General features: G+C 46.6%; 1 long non-coding RNA gene across 1 annotated transcript in view; it reads left to right on the top strand.

Moving 5' to 3' along the window:
* The first annotated feature begins 1263 nt into the window (after window positions 1-1263).
* LOC148532280 (uncharacterized) overlaps window positions 1264-15881 on the top strand; it is an 80546-nt gene continuing 65928 nt past the window's right edge. The window contains exons 1-2 of the long non-coding RNA XR_015877760.1: window positions 1264-1430; window positions 2822-2870. This is a non-coding gene — a long non-coding RNA (uncharacterized LOC148532280). The remainder of the gene's footprint in view (window positions 1431-2821; window positions 2871-15881) is intronic.

Genomic DNA, 15881 nt, shown 5'->3' with positions numbered 1-15881 from the left:
GCTGAATATTTCTTCAAGCATTGAGGGGTTCATTCAGAGTCGGTCGCAAGCGCTGAGCGCTCGCAACCGACTCGATGTTGCCCCACTGGACATGCGCACGATGGAGCCGGCTCCGTTGTGAGCATGCGCGAGACCGGGCTAGCGACGGGAGGCGGGCAGGGGGCATGCCTGCCCAAACAGAGGTGTTCCCACCGGAACGCTTGCCGTTTGGAGGCGGCCCCACTGACATCATTGCTGATGTCAGTGGGCAGCTTCCTGCTCGATCAGAGCAGGAAGCTCCCTGGGGCTTACGATTGCCCAGACCCAACCTTGGGGTCTGGTCGTAAGCCCCAATGGTCACGATGGTCTTGACCATCGCGACCATCACCCATGTCGGTCGCTAGAGCTGTGGGTGTTAACCCACAGCTTAGCGATTCACAAGGAGGTGGTCATTCAGGATGCAAGCGGCCGCCCTGATTCAGTGCGACCGCTTGCAACTAATGACCTCCTCTGAATGAGGTCCTGAGTCCTTCGCTGGTACACGTGAAAATTAAGCATTTTCTCCAGATTGGGAAAAAGTATTGTGTGATGTCCGCTTCCAACGCGTTTCAAGCACTTAATGCTTTTTATCAAAGAAATACTTAATGGATAGTAAGGGCGGAAGTAGCCCTTACTTATTGAAATAGTGACTTATCCATACTGAGTAACAAACTGGTCATTACATGATCCAATGTAATATTACAGCAGGTTGCTCTTTGTTTTATTGTGACTTCGTTTTGGACTTTATGTAGGAGTCTTAACATTTTGAGTAACCCGGAAGCACTTACAAACTTTTGACCCCTAATGAGCACATGGAGGGGTATAAATAGAGAGTCACCCCTCCAGAATAGTATCCCCTTGAAGAAATCTCTGGACGAAACGCGTTTGGGGTAGCAGCCTCTTAGCCCATAAACTTTGACTCCTTTTTACTCAGATAAGCTGATATCCTCCTTTTAGCCATCAATTGTCTTTACATATTTTTATCTATTTTATTTATTCTTATCCTCGAACTTATATATTATATATCATTGTACTACTTTTATCATGTGATTTTTTTTGTTATAGAAAAAATTTATATTTATATTATCACTGTTGCACTTTACATATATTATTTTTGAAAACCATCTTATTTATATTTATCATTATATGCACTAGCACTTTGTAGCACAGACTGGTCACCTATTTGTCAACCACTTTATTCTTTTAAATATATATATATATATATACTCCCAAACAATAGATCCCAGCATGGAGACAGGGCATATGGGATGTAGGCAGGATGCCGATGGTCGAAATGCCAACCGCCAGAATCCCAACACTGAAAGCTCGGGATGGGACTAAAGATAGGTGTCTAAATACCAAAGCGTTATCATTAGCCCCACGTCGAAAGCCCGACACCTGGCATACCAAATGTAAGTTAGCAAAGGAGCGTGCTATGTCTAAGTCCTGACATGATCTTTTATGCAGTAATAAATACTTGCATTCTCAGAAACGTCTGCCATGGGTTATTCACTACAATACATTTAGCGACAAGATTAATTCAGTCTCTAAACAACACTGGTCAATTGTACAAAGAGATAGGGATTTGAATTTGGCAGACACTAGGTTGATGTCATGCTACACACGTGGTAAAAACATCCATAATTGGGTGGTGAAAGCAGACATCAGTGGGCTTGACAAGAAGGAAAGTGAGGGCTTCCTTAAAATAAAACTAGGATGCTTCAAATGTCTTAATTGCCTCACATGCAGGTATATGACCACAGGCGAGTTTTTCTATCATCCCCATAGTGGCAAGAAATATAGCATAAGACACAGGGTGACATGTACTACTAAGTTTATCATCTATATGATTACATGCCCCTGTGGTCTCAGTTATATTGGTAAAACGGACCGAACATTATGTGAGCGGATGGCTTTACATCGGTCGGCCATTAGGCCGGCCATTACATCTGGCACAATTGAACAACCAGTGGCCAGACATTTTTTTGAGGCACACCACAATATAGCCAAGCACAGATACATGATCATTGACCATGTTCCAGTCTGGGCACGTGGTGGTAATCGATCGCAGAAATTGCTCCAGTGTGAGTCCCGGTGGATTCACAGATTGGGGACATTATACCCTAAGGGTTTAAACGAGAATTTAGGCCTGCATTGCTTCTTGTAGGTACTTTCCTATATATTGGCATTTTGTTTTCTGGTTGAAGCCATATGATCAGATAAGTTGTCTGCATTAGCAATGTGTTTTTATAATGATGCTTTCATTGTGATCACGTATGTCCGTCCGGGTATTTAAGTCACACCATGTTAATGTAGTGTGCCTTTTTTATGTAATTCAATATTGGTCATGAATGATTGCCAACGTTATACAGATTGTGTTTACATCTGCCTCGTTATGTGGTCTGATTTACTGTAGTTTCTCACACTCTCATGGTATCTGTAATATAACATGATGTGTGGTGCATGATGCACATGATGTGACCACGGACGTCTGTCCGGGTACTTTATGTGCATCGGCAGAACACTTCGGTTGTTTTGTCTTGTAACCTCTCTCTGATTATCAGTAATTGCTATATATCTATAGATTATGTAGGTGCATGTGCCGATATTCGATCTGGTTCATTAGAGTCTCTGTAGATAATTTTGCCATTTTTTTATATACTGTAACGTGTTTAAAATGATATGTGTTATATTTATTATAATATTTATATATCTGCATTTACATGTTTCCATGTTCCATTTTTTTGTTTTTACTTTCACTATTTGCTGCCATGGTAACGGGTCGCGCCTGTGACGTCATCAGTGGGCGTTCCATGTTGGATGCCGCGGCGTCTCACGAGGTGTGGTGAAGGGTAAGTAATCTGTTTTACTTGTTTTTTGTATCTTGAAACGATGCATTAAAGCATCGAAACGTCGATCTGATTCCTGCCTTCTGTGATTATTGATTGGAGTGCCGCTGATATAGTAAATATACTTGGCTGCTCTTGTTCATTGACTGGGAGTGCCATCCACATCGTTTGTATATATATATATATATATATATACAATCAGCAGGGTTAGAGACCTCACCCCCTCATTATTGTTTGTTGGTAATTATATATACCTCGGTGTCCCAAGCCTCTACAGACAGTGAGGGGAGGATGATGCTTAGTGCAGCATGAGGGCACAGTACTGTTTATGGGAGTAATGTCTAAGCTGCTTCTGCTGCACCGGTGCTGCCACCTCATCTCTCTCTCTGACTTTGAGTCCCCGGCTCCAGGCTCTGCTGCTGATGACGTGGGTACAGGGGTGCCTCTGCGCTGGCCGGCCAATGGTCCTGCAAGGTGGGCAGAAAGGGTGCAGCTTCCGGTTTGCGTTCCAGAGTGGAGCATAAATTACAGAAGCACGGCTGCAAGACCGGGCCAGCAGGCAGTGTGAGCCGGCCTGGCAGGTAATGTGAACCGGCCCAGCAGTGGAGAGGATGGGACTGTCCCAGCGGGAACCTTAGCATTGTCCCAGTGGCCCAATCTGCCCCTGTATATATGTGACAATACAAGCACAATGCCCGATCACTGTGTCCAGCAGTGATCGGGACATGGCGGGAAAGGTAGAGGCGGAGTTGTAGCTGGGAGGAGGGACCGGAAACAACACTGGCCTGGGTAGCCAGTCTGGGGGAGGTGCTGCTGGCTGCACTGGTGCCGGGGAGGACAGATCATTAGCCAGAGCGGCTGCTGGCAGCCGTGCCAGGGGAGGAGGGGGTTGCGAGTGCTCCCAGCTCGGCACAGTGCAGCAGCAGCAGCTCCGGTAGCTGCAACTGCTGCTTCTGTAGTTGTCATCACAGCAGGGTAGGCGGCAGCCAGCCGGGGTGGAGATCTGCTGGCTTCCCAGAGCAGCAGCTGCTGCCTGCTATTAGCAGTCACAGCCACACCGGCAGGTGAACGGGGTGGGGGAGCCACTGCTGCTGGCTGCCTGAGCCAGGGCCACTGAGCAGGCAGCCACACCGGGAGGGAGCTCACGCAGCCTGCCCAATCACTGTTGGCCACTGTGATCGGGACAGAGCATCTATTGAAGGCACGGCTGACTGCAGCCGTGCCGGGAGGGAGTCCCGTTTGATGCCTGATCACTGTGGCCGGCAGTGATCAGGACACACTGGTGGGAAATCCGAGGGTGTAGAGGGACCAGCAGGTCCCGCTGACATAGACGGCTGCTGGAAGATTAGCTTCCAGCAGCCTCCTAGTGGGCATTTCTGACTGGTCGCATCAGATGTGACCATGTCAGGGAAATCCCAGTCTGGTGTAGTCACATCTGATGGGACCATGCCAGGCAAGTGGTTAATAAGGGATATCTAGTATAATTACTATAGATTAATAAATTGCATTTTTAATTATCTCCATATAGTTGTGGACAATGGTAATCTATCACTTATTCATTATTTCTTATGTATACTGTCATAGCACATAATAATTCCCTCGACCACTACACTCTCCCCCGTTTGCTAATGAAATGAGTCCCATTATATATTGATGCTACAATAAATGCCCATCCTTTACACCTTAACAGACATTTTTTTTTCAAAAACGGTAAAAACATTGCAGATATTTTAAATTAATTTAAAACATTTTTTTCTACTTCAGGGTCCATAGGGTATCCACAGGATACCTTGGGGTATAGGTGTGACGTCAGTCGCAGGGCACCAAAGAGTTAAGCTTTCAGCCTCCCAGGATGCACTAGGTCCCCCTCCTATACCCCGCCCCCGGGCCAAGGCACCTCAGTTTAGTTTGGTGCCCGGCCGGAGTCGGGTGCACCTGTTGGAGTGGGGGCTAGAAGAGCCCCTGAAGCTTATTCTTCATGCAGCTGTGGCTGCACATCTGGATGAACAGCATGGACAGTCAGTCCTGACGTCCATGCTGTCTTCCCTACACCCCGCCGGTACCAGAACGCCGGTACTGATCCGGGGATGCTGGTGGGCGTCTGGGGTCACAGCTAGCGGTGACCCCAGATGCTCCGGACCATGGCCGGATTCAAGGGGGACAGAGGTAAGCAGCGGGGTCCCGCGGTGGGTCCCCGCTGATCACATGGTCCTAAGTCCCCAGGCAGGGGGCTCCCTGGGGACTGGCTGCAGCGTGGAGCCAGGCGACCAACCTGCGCTTCCACTACCCCCTGGGACAGCGGACCGCAGCAGAGCGGTAGCGCTGCGGCGTCCCAGGGGTTAAATGCATGCCAGGGGAGCGCGCCTTCCCTGTCTCACAGCCGGCGCCTCCCCCGCTGCACACAGCCCTCTCTGCATGCTGCCGACTGGTCCTGTGGCAGCGCTCCTCCCCCAGGCCAGCCTCCTCTCTGCTCCTCGGCGGCCATCTTCTCCAGAACGCATGGTGAACGCTGCTGGAAGCGCTGGACGGAAGCATCGTGGTCTGGGTCCCCCCGCATACCTCTCCTCCGCTGTGGCTCAGGTCTGTGTATGCAGCGCTGTGTCCTACCAGGCCCTGTGTCTGTGTAGTTGAGTGATCAGCGCTGTTAGTGCAGGAATTGTTATTTCTCTGCATTGTATGTGACTGTGCTAGCGCTGCTGCCTGTAATCTTTTCTTCTCTAAACTGTCAGCTTTATTACTGTCCCTGTTCTTTCTGCTAAAGCCCTTGCGGTGCGGTGCTGCAGGGTGGTCTCTCGCCTATTTAATACTTAATTGGTGAGAGAGGTCACATACGTGGTGCCATCATGTCTGAAAGTGATTTTCCCCTCCGGCTACAGTGTACCACGTGCAAGTACCGTTAGCGGAGGGGGAGGGTAGCGCGGAGGGCCTTTGCCGGCAGTGTTTGTCCATGGCGCGGCCTATTACGGTTACAGCACCGGTACAGGAGCCGCCCTGGGCTTGTTTCGCTCAGGCGTTAACAGCTTTAGTGGGCCAGTTAGCTCCGCAGCCCGCGTTTACTCCGATGGGTTTGTCCCAGCAGTCTGTGGTGTCGTCACCCATGCAGGGGTTCCCACGACAATTGGTGGTACCCCACAGTCTCCCTATTTCCCCGCTCCCGGGTTCTCAGGAGCCAGCGTGGGTTAACTCCCTGACAAGTTCTGTACAGCACTTGTCGGATGTGTTGCAAGGGGAGTCTGTGATGCGGTCTCATAAAAGGCCGGTGGCGTCTTTGTCCGCTCCTTATGAGGATGACGAAGGGACGTCTGATGATGGGGAGATTCTAGATCCTTACGATCAGGAACCTCTCCATACTAAGGACGCTGATGCTAAGTCCAAAGTATATATTCCTGGACTTATTCGGGCGGTCCGCACAGCCTTGGTGATTGAGGACGAAGTTCCCCCAGCGGCTAAATCTAAGTATGCCTTTTTCAAAGATGTGAAGGGCGATGCCACAGTCTTTCCTCTTTCGGGTCAGTTGGTGGACCATTTAGAGGAGGCGTGGAAACAACCTGGCAAAAGATACCAGCCGCAGAGACGCCTGGCGGTGGCTTATCCGTTCGCGGATAATTATTTTGCTAAGTGGGAATCCCCTCCACAGGTGGATTCTCACGTGACCCGTCTTGTCCGTAGTGCCACATTGCCGATGCCATCCATGTCCTCCCTTAAGGATGCTACGGACCGCAAGGTAGAAATCTGCCTGAAGTCCGCTTATTCCCTTGCAGGGGGGGCAGCACGGCCGGCTATGGCCATTTGCTGGGTTGCCAGAGCGATGGAGCGCTGGGCGGATTCATTAGAGGCTTCTTTTGAATCCGACTGTCCGGCCGATCAGGCGGAGTTGATTGGCAATCTCCGTGATTCGGCCACCTACATCAACGAGGCGGCTCTAGACATTAGTACTCTGGTGTCTAGAATTTCTTCAGCAGCGGTAGCTGCTCGTCGCACCTTGTGGCTGCGATCCTGGAAGGCGGACGCAGATTCCAAGAAAGGTCTGGAAGCGTTGCCGTTTACCGGAGAAGTTCTCTTCGGTCCGGATCTGGATAAGATTGTGGCCACGCTGGCGGCAGCCAAATCTGCCTGTCTCCCGTCGGCCGCTGCTCCTTCTGGTTCGGGACCATCGTCCTTTCGGTCATCTAGGGCCCAGGGCAGGCCCAAACCACAGTCGTTTCCTCGACAGGCTGGCCCTAAGAAATCGGTCAAGCCCCGGAAGCAGGCATGGAGTACCAGACGTCCGGCCCCCAAGCCAGATGACAAGCCTGCGGCCTGACGGTCCGGGCCTCCCTTTGGGGGATCCCAGGGTGGGAGGCCGCCTGCTACAGTTCGCCCAGTGTTGGTCGACCACTACGACAGACACTTGGGTTCTGGAGGTGGTTTCCCACGGATACGCCCTCTCCTTCCGGCACAGACCCCCGGCTCGCTTCTTCACCACGGGTCTCCCATCAGACCGGAACAAGGCTACGGAGCTGCGGAAGGTATTGCACACTATGCTCCAGGCTGGAGTTATAGTGGCGGTTCCATTCTCCCAGAGGGGCCAGGGTTTCTATTCAAATCTATTTTTGGTACAGAAACCCAATGGGTCATATCGTCCGATACTCAACCTCAAAGCACTCAACAAGTCTTTGCGGGTCCCGAAGTTTCGGATGGAGACCCTACGGTCCATCATTCTGGCGCTGGAACCTGGGGACTACTTGGTGTCATTGGACATACAGGACGCTTACCTGCATGTCCCTATTCTTTGGCGCCATCAACAGTTCCTCAGGTTTGCAATCAGCAGCGACCACTTCCAGTTTCGGGCGTTACCTTTTGGCCTGGCAACAGCACCACGTGTTTTCACCAAGGTGATGGCGGTCATGGCGGCTTCTCTGCGGCTGCAGGGAGTCCGCATGTTGCCGTATTTGGATGACCTGTTATTGGTGGCAGGATCTCCAGAGCTCCTGTTACGCCACTTGGACCTGACCATTGCACTGCTGCAACGGCACGGCTGGCTAATCAACTGGCAGAAGTCCACTCTAATCCCGTCTCGGAGGATTCTGCATCTTGGAGCCTTATTGGACTCGGGACAGCAAAGGATCTTCGTGACGGAGGACAAGATCTCTGCTTTACAGTCAAGGGTGCGCAGTTGTCTGCACAGCCGCCGGGTGTCCTTACACTCGGCGATGAGGTTACTGGGCTCCATGGTGTCGGTGTTCGACATGGTGGAATACGCCCAGTTTCACTCCAGACCTCTGCAGCACCTGATCCTGTCCAAGTGGAACGGGCTGACTCAGTCTCTGAAGTCCCAGACGATTGTGCTCACCCAGGAGGTTCGCCTGTCCCTTACGTGGTGGTTACAGACGACCCACCTCAACAAGGGACGTCCGTTCTGGGTTCCAAATTGGGTCCCGTTGACAACGGACGCCAGTCTTCGGGGCTGGGGAGCAGTTTCGGGTCCACACTTGTTCCAGGGCAGGTGGACGCCGACAGAAGCGGAGCTTCCAATAAATATCTTGGAACTCCGTGCGGTCTTCAATGCTCTCCAGCAGGCACAGCGGTTTCTCCAGGGTCGCCCGGTGCAGGTCCAGTCGGACAACGCTACCACCGTGGCCTACATAAACAGGCAAGGAGGAACTCGCAGTCGGGCGGCTCTCGTAGAGGTCTCTCGGATCCTGGTTTGGGCGGAGCGCAATCTTCCGGCCATATCAGCGGTCTTCATCCCGGGAGTGCTCAATTGGGAGGCGGACTTTCTAAGTCGCCAGGACGTTCATCCGGGGGAATGGTCCCTGCACCCGGACGTTTTTCAACTACTGGTGGACAGGTGGGGTCTTCCAGAAATCGACCTCATGGCGTCCCGGCACAACAACAAGTTGCCGGTGTACGGGTCTCGCACAAGAGACAAAGGGGCGTCTCTGGTGGATGCTCTGTCCGTCCGGTGGACGTTCCGGTTCGCATACCTGTTCCCTCCGGTCTCCCTTCTTCCACGGGTAATCCGGAAATTCAAACAGGAAGGAGGGACGCTCCTGTTGATAGCTCCCGCGTGGCCCAGACGGCACTGGTTCTCAGACCTTCAGGGTCTGTCCGTGGACATTCCTCTGCGGTTGCCGCTACGACCGGACCTTCTGTCTCAGGGTCCTTGCCTTCACCCGGACCTGACTCGGCTGTCTTTGACGGCGTGGCTGTTGAGACGGCCATGCTGAGGTCCCGGGGGTTTTCCAGCTCTGTGGTGCGTACCATGTTACGAGCTCGGAAACCGTCTTCCGCGAGGATATACCATCGCGTGTGGCATACGTTCTTCCAGTGGTGTCGACCGAGAGGTTATGCACCGCGGGAGTTTCGTCTGTCTCGGATTCTCGCCTTCCTGCAAGCGGGACTAGATCATGGGCTTCGCCTTGCTTCTTTGAAGGTACAGGTTTCGGCCCTATCTGTCTGGTTTCACCGTAGGATTGCTACAATCCCGGATGTGCGCACCTTTATGCAGGGTGTTCTCCGCATTCAGCCGCCCTTTGTTCCACCTGTGGCGCCTTGGGATTTGGCTGTGGTCCTGAGGGCTCTCCAAGGACCGCCGTTTGAACCACTGGGCTCAGTGGATCTTAAATGGCTAACAGCTAAGACTGTTTTCCTTCTGGCCATTGCTTCGGCCAGACGTGTTTCTGAGTTAGGGGCTCTTTCTTGTAGACCCCCTTTCTTGGTTTTTTATGGGAACAGGGCAGTGCTCCGCACTCGGCCCGAGTTTCTTCCCAAAGTTATTTCCCAGTTTCATATTAACGAGGAAATAGTTGTTCCGGCCTTTAACTCACCGGGTCTTTCCGTGGGTGAGGCCTCATTGGATGTTGTGCGGGCCTTAAGGACTTATGTTGACCGCACTTCTTCGTTTAGGAAGTCGGACGCTTTGTTTGTCCTCTTTGGCTTCCGTAAAAAGGGTTGGCCTGCTTCAAAGCAAACTTTGGCAGCCTGGATCCGTATGGCTATTTCTGAAGCTTATCTTCATGAAGGCCTACCGGTCCCTCCTTCTCTGAAGGCTCATTCCACTAGGTCTGTGGGTCCTTCGTGGGCAGCTCGACGTGGTGCCGCGGCAGTTCAGATCTGCAAGGCTGCTACGTGGTCTTCTGTCCATACCTTCGTGAGGTATTACAGGTTTGACACCTTCGCCTCTCAGGATGCTTCCTTCGGGCGGCGGATTCTCCTTTCTGCACAGGAGCGTCCCCACCCTTAAAGGATACTGCTTTGGGACATCCCCAAGGTATCCTGTGGATACCCTATGGACCCTGAAGTAGAAAATATGAGATATGGTAAGAACTTACCCTTGTTATCTCTATTTCTACGAAGTCCATAGGGTTCCACAGGACTCCCGCCCTGTCGCACCTGTGCTGCAGATGGGCTTTGCTCTGGTCACCGGTTTTCCGTCTCCCTCTGGTGAGAATGTGATTCTTGTATGTGTCCAGATCTTTGTTCTCTCTCTTCCTTCTCCTCCTCCGGCCTATGGCTTGGTAACTAACTGAGGTGCCTTGGCCCGGGGGCGGGGTATAGGAGGGGGACCTAGTGCATCCTGGGAGGCTGAAAGCTTAACTCTTTGGTGCCCTGCGACTGACGTCACACCTATACCCCAAGGTATCCTGTGGAACCCTATGGACTTCGTAGAAATAGAGATAACAAGGGTAAGTTCTTACCATATCTCATATTTTTTTAAATGTATTTAAATATTTCATTGAAAACAAATCCCATGGGGTGTTTCATGCCCCCTGTTTCCATACTGTATGTCCCCATTGTAACATAGATCTGTCAGTGGCATTACCCCCCAAATCCTTGTGGTAATAGATCCCTGGTGGCATATTACACCATCCACCAGTGGTCCCCACTGTGTTACTAACCCCCACCCATGGGCTGTGATTGTGTCTGAGAAACACTATTTGACTGAGGTCACATGCCATCAGATCACACTGGTTAGTAGTAAATTGGCAAACGTACAAGGTCAAGTGTTATGATCGTTTATTATGTACCACTGAATTATGTTCATCTCTAAATTCATTATGATCCCTTAGAAGTTATATGCTTTAAATAATATGGATGCCAGAGTATATTGACAATTTAACATCAATATTTTATAATGTTACATCTTTCTTCCTTAGCTAATCGTAAGGTACAAACTTGATTGATGTTTAACTGGTTTAGGAATAATTGTATTATAACAGATTATATCCAGGTTCTGGTCTGTGCTCCTTTGCATATTGTCAGTAGCACTGTTTACAGACTAACACAATCAACAGTGCTTTTGCTGACTATACTCATCCTCAATGATCTGCAATGATCTTACACATAACATTTCACCTATGAACACTTGATTAATAATTAACAGCAAGCTGGGGATATTCTTTTTTGATCAATGAGTGCCCAAACTGAATCATGAAACTATTTTCTATCCCTTTCATACTACATCAATTAACAACTCTTAATCACCCATTGGGTATTAGTTCTTATTATATTGAACCCCTTAATTATTATCAACATTAGACTCATTACATTTTTACCACAACAAGTCTGCTTTAAGCAGTCAATGCTGGTATTGATTATATAAATGGATGCATATAATTAATCTTTTTACAAGCATTGATTTTTATAATGGTAATCTTCAAGTGGGTTTTTCTTATTATATAGCCCTTATGGATTACTATTATTTTGTATTTTATCTAGGTAAAGCGGAATATTCCTGCCAATTTAAAGTATCATTCTCACAAATCCTTACTATTAGTGTGTAGTAGGATTCAATGCCATCTAAATGTATTTTGTTAGTAATTTAAAAGCTTGATAAAAAGTTTATCAATGATGTGATGATTATATTACTTGATACAACACAGTGCTTTTTAACTTGCTTTTACAAATTTACTTCATTATAACTTGTGTGCCAAATCATAAAATAACATTTTTAAATTATTATTGCACACTCTAAGGGGTATATTTACTAAAGTGGATTCTAATTGATTTCAAATAGATATGAATCAATCTAAATTGATGTTGTGTTTCTAAGGCTAAATCACACATTTACGAACAGACAATTTTTTTATTTGCTTTTTTAAGTGTTAGTTAATGTGTGATTTACCCCAGAAACAAAACATCTATTCAGATCGATTTAGATCTATTTGAAATCGATTCAAATCTATTAACATCTCTAGATATTAAAAGGAAGTGCAGCAGTTTATTGATTTTGCAAGGTACTATCGTAATTTAATTAGAAACTTTTCTGGAGTAATTGCTCCTACTGCACAACTCACCAAAATAAGGTAGCTCCTTTAAAATTGTCACCTAAGCATTTATTTGGCTTAAGAATCTCTTTACATCAGCACCAGTATTGGTAAATCCTGATCCCAAAATTAATTTTGCTGTTACATTTCGACATCTGACTCTACTGTTGGAGCAATTCTCTGGTGTGGGTGACAAGATGTTTCAACCTCTGTCCCTATTTTTACTGCAAAATGACCTCTAAGACAAATAAATAATTGCAATAAATAGCTAAAGATTATCAAATGTGGTTTTCTTCTTTTTTTTTAAATGAAACATCTTCAGGGTTCTGGTTCATCCAATGACAGTCCTAGCTGATCACCATAATTTGGAAATTGTATACACCTAAGTAGGTCAGGTGGTCTTTATTCTTCTGCAGATTTTCACTTTGTATGCAGTCACGAAGTGAAAATCTACAGAAGAATAAAGTTCTCGTGTGTCTACGTAGTGTATTTATTTAAAGGAATTTGTGTTTAAAAATGTATATACAACTTAATAATTATTAGATTTACTGTAATTCTTTAAGGTTATTGAGTGGGTGTGAGACATAACATGTAGTATAGTTAATGTAAGTTTTAGTATTATTGTAATGTAAGTTTTAGCATTACTGTCTAGGTAAGCAACATATCGATCAAATATTTATAGCGATTTATAAGAGGTACGTTATAAATAATATATTGTGCATTTAACTGGTATCAAATTCTAACATTTATTTGTGGAATAAACATTATGGAAGGAGTATATTATTTAATTAAAGTATATAATCATATATTTTAAGTGTATGCTTCCACTTGAGCGCCTTAGTGGCAGATGTCTGCTAGGTGTAGTTATTTTTCCTTTGAGGGTTACATCCTTCCAGTGCAGCTTTGAAACTTCCTATTGGAGAATACAGCTTTCAGCGGCATCCAGCATGCAGGCACATGGAGTTCTGAGCCTGAGACACTGCAGGTTCCTTACACAGCGGAATATTGCCTTGCTAGCAGGCACCTGTCAGCTAACAGCGTGATTCAGTCACATTCTATGGGCAATTCACCCGGATAAGCCCTAGTGACCGGAACTGTTAGTACTATCGCTTTAAATTAACTTGCTTTGATACATCGTATCTGCTGTGTTCCATATACACATGGGCAGGCTGTGGCAGTTCATCACTGCCAGGCTGCCCCTGTCATTAGCTGCGGAGCGGGAGGAGGATCAGGGGTAAGCTGCGGCAGTCTATCACTGCCGGGCTGTCCCTGTTGGAGCTAGATTCTTCTCACTACAGAATTAGCCACACCTAGTTATTGCCAAATCCATAGCTAAGGGTGCAGGATGGATATGGCAACACCTTTGTACTTACAATCCACCATCTATGTCCTGTTCAGCCTGACTGTTACCATCCGTCCATCACTTAATGAGGTGTAGCTGCCTCTCAGCATTCCAGCAGGGGGGACCTTATCCCAATTTCCTCTCCTTCAATATCCGTGCATGGAATCAGGTGCAGGTTACAGGAGATCTTCTAATGGAAAATTACAATGCTACAATGTTCTGCTTTCCAGGTTTCCGGTGTATGATTTTACATCTTTATTATTGATAATTATTATTTATAAAGGTTTGCCAATTATTGTATAATAAGATAATTTTTCTTTCCAAGACACACTCAAGGTTAATAGATATTTTTGGATTTGGCTTAAATTGCAGCTAGATGATCCTGGAAAGAAAACAGAAAGCCCCTTATCTTTATGTAATTAGGATGCATTGCTCCTATATACGAGTGCCCCCAACATAAACCACTAGTGTGCCTGTAATGCCCACATTTACAAAGATGTCCCTGTCCCAAAGCATTTTCCTGACATGGGTGGGCATATAACAATGTATCAAGTGCAGCATCAAATCCTAAATCTATAGAAAGGAATAGTGTATTCGGCTGCTGCCAAAAGCCCAAAGAAGCCTAAAGCCGTGAAGCCTAAGAAAAAGGCAGCCAAGAAAGCTGTGCAGGGTCGTAACTAGACCTGGGGTCACCCAGAGGAAACCTTTCATGGACCAGGACCCATAGCAGCCGCACCTACAGTAGTTACGCCAGTGAAACTGTGGCAAAGAAATATTGGAAGAGCCGCCACAGCCTCCCGTCCTTGTAATCACACCAAAGGCTCTTTTCAGAGCCACCCACCCTCTCTTGGCAAAGCTGTAGGTGCAAACCATTGCCTGTAAGGGGCACCCTATAGTTTTAGAGTCACTAGATAGAGTAACAAATGACATCACTAACATCAGAAGTCACTGTCCTAAGTTTAGGATTTTCGGCTGGGTTACTTTCAAAACGGAAAGGATGCATGTATAGCGCAAGTACATGTATAAAAATCTGTTCAGCTGCAGTATAACAAAAATACACTAAAATAGTTAGCATCAACTGATTGGCATGAATTAACTGTAAATATTATCATTATCATGTAGGTGCATATTATAAATATACAGTATAAACCAAAAGTACATAAAGTTTGAAATATCTATATCTATGATATGTTACCGTTAAGGCAAATCCCCACAATAATTATGTTTAAGCATCTAAATGCTGCTTGATATTGCAATAAGAAAACATGGGGTAGATGTACTAAGCCTTGGACAGAGATAAAGTGTAGAGAGATAAAGTTCCACCCAATCAGCTCCTGTCATTTTTAAAAAACAGCATGTAAGTAACAGTTAGGAGCTGATTGGCTGGTACTTTATCTCTCCACTTTATCACTCTCCAAGGCTTAGCACATCTCCCCCATAGATTTCAACAAGAATACTGGATATAATAATAAACATAATAGAGCAACTTATTCACATGCTGTCAAGCCAGAAATGTCGTAGGTGTTTTATCTGGCAATAGTAGTGGAATTGACTGACCTGTGTAAAGAATGGCATGTTAGAAAATGTACAGATAAAGGTCACATCAATCAAAAAAAAGAGGTCTCCAATCATTGACCTCACTAATGCAGCATCCAGCACAGTCAGGTACATAGGCTACCAGTATTAAAACTGAAAGACAATCCCAAAGTCAAATAAGGGAAGTTGTATATTGTATGTTTTGGTATTGGTTCTGTATTTTTTCTAAAAAAATCATAAAATCAGCTGAAATTACATAATTTGGGCCTGTTTTTGCTACTAACCTCAATAACATTTATTTCAAGTAAATTTTATCCACCTCACTGCTCACAAAATTGATTTCATCCAGTTTAGGCCAAAAGGTTGCATCGAGCTAACTGGCTGACTAAGCTAAGCGACAGCAGTGGGCAGCACTAACATATGGAAGTTCAACTTCTAACATGGTACTGCAATGGTAGGCAGGATGGCAGTTTAATAAACTATAACACCTCATAGGAAGTTTAAAAACCAAGAATGTTTTCATTAATCAAGAACTAGGTCAGAGGCATGAGGGAGTTGGAATATGTTTACGGACTGAAGACAGGGAAAGGACGGAATGATTGATTAGTTTTTAATTTATTATTTTAATGTTTTGATTCTTAAAAAAAGTATGATGGAAGATCAATATAGCATCAAGTTCTTCAGTTCCTAAGAGACATCTTTGATCTGGAGGAGTTTTTTTTATACAACTAAAAGAAATGTGGTGGCCTTGCTTGTGGAGGTGCTGCTAAATAGTACACACTGTAAACAGACATTTACTTTGTGCTCAGGGAGGTTGTTGAGGATAATGGGACCAAGACTTGCTGTTTACATCAGAGGAAAGCAGCCTTTAGCTCTCCAGCTGAACAG

Source organism: Taudactylus pleione, unplaced genomic scaffold (genome assembly GCF_031769625.1).
Source record: "Taudactylus pleione unplaced genomic scaffold, aTauple2 ptg000080l, whole genome shotgun sequence".
Lineage (NCBI taxonomy): Eukaryota > Metazoa > Chordata > Amphibia > Anura > Myobatrachidae > Taudactylus > Taudactylus pleione.
Note: the sequence above shows the minus strand (reverse complement) of the source record. Positions and strands in the feature narration are given on the sequence as shown.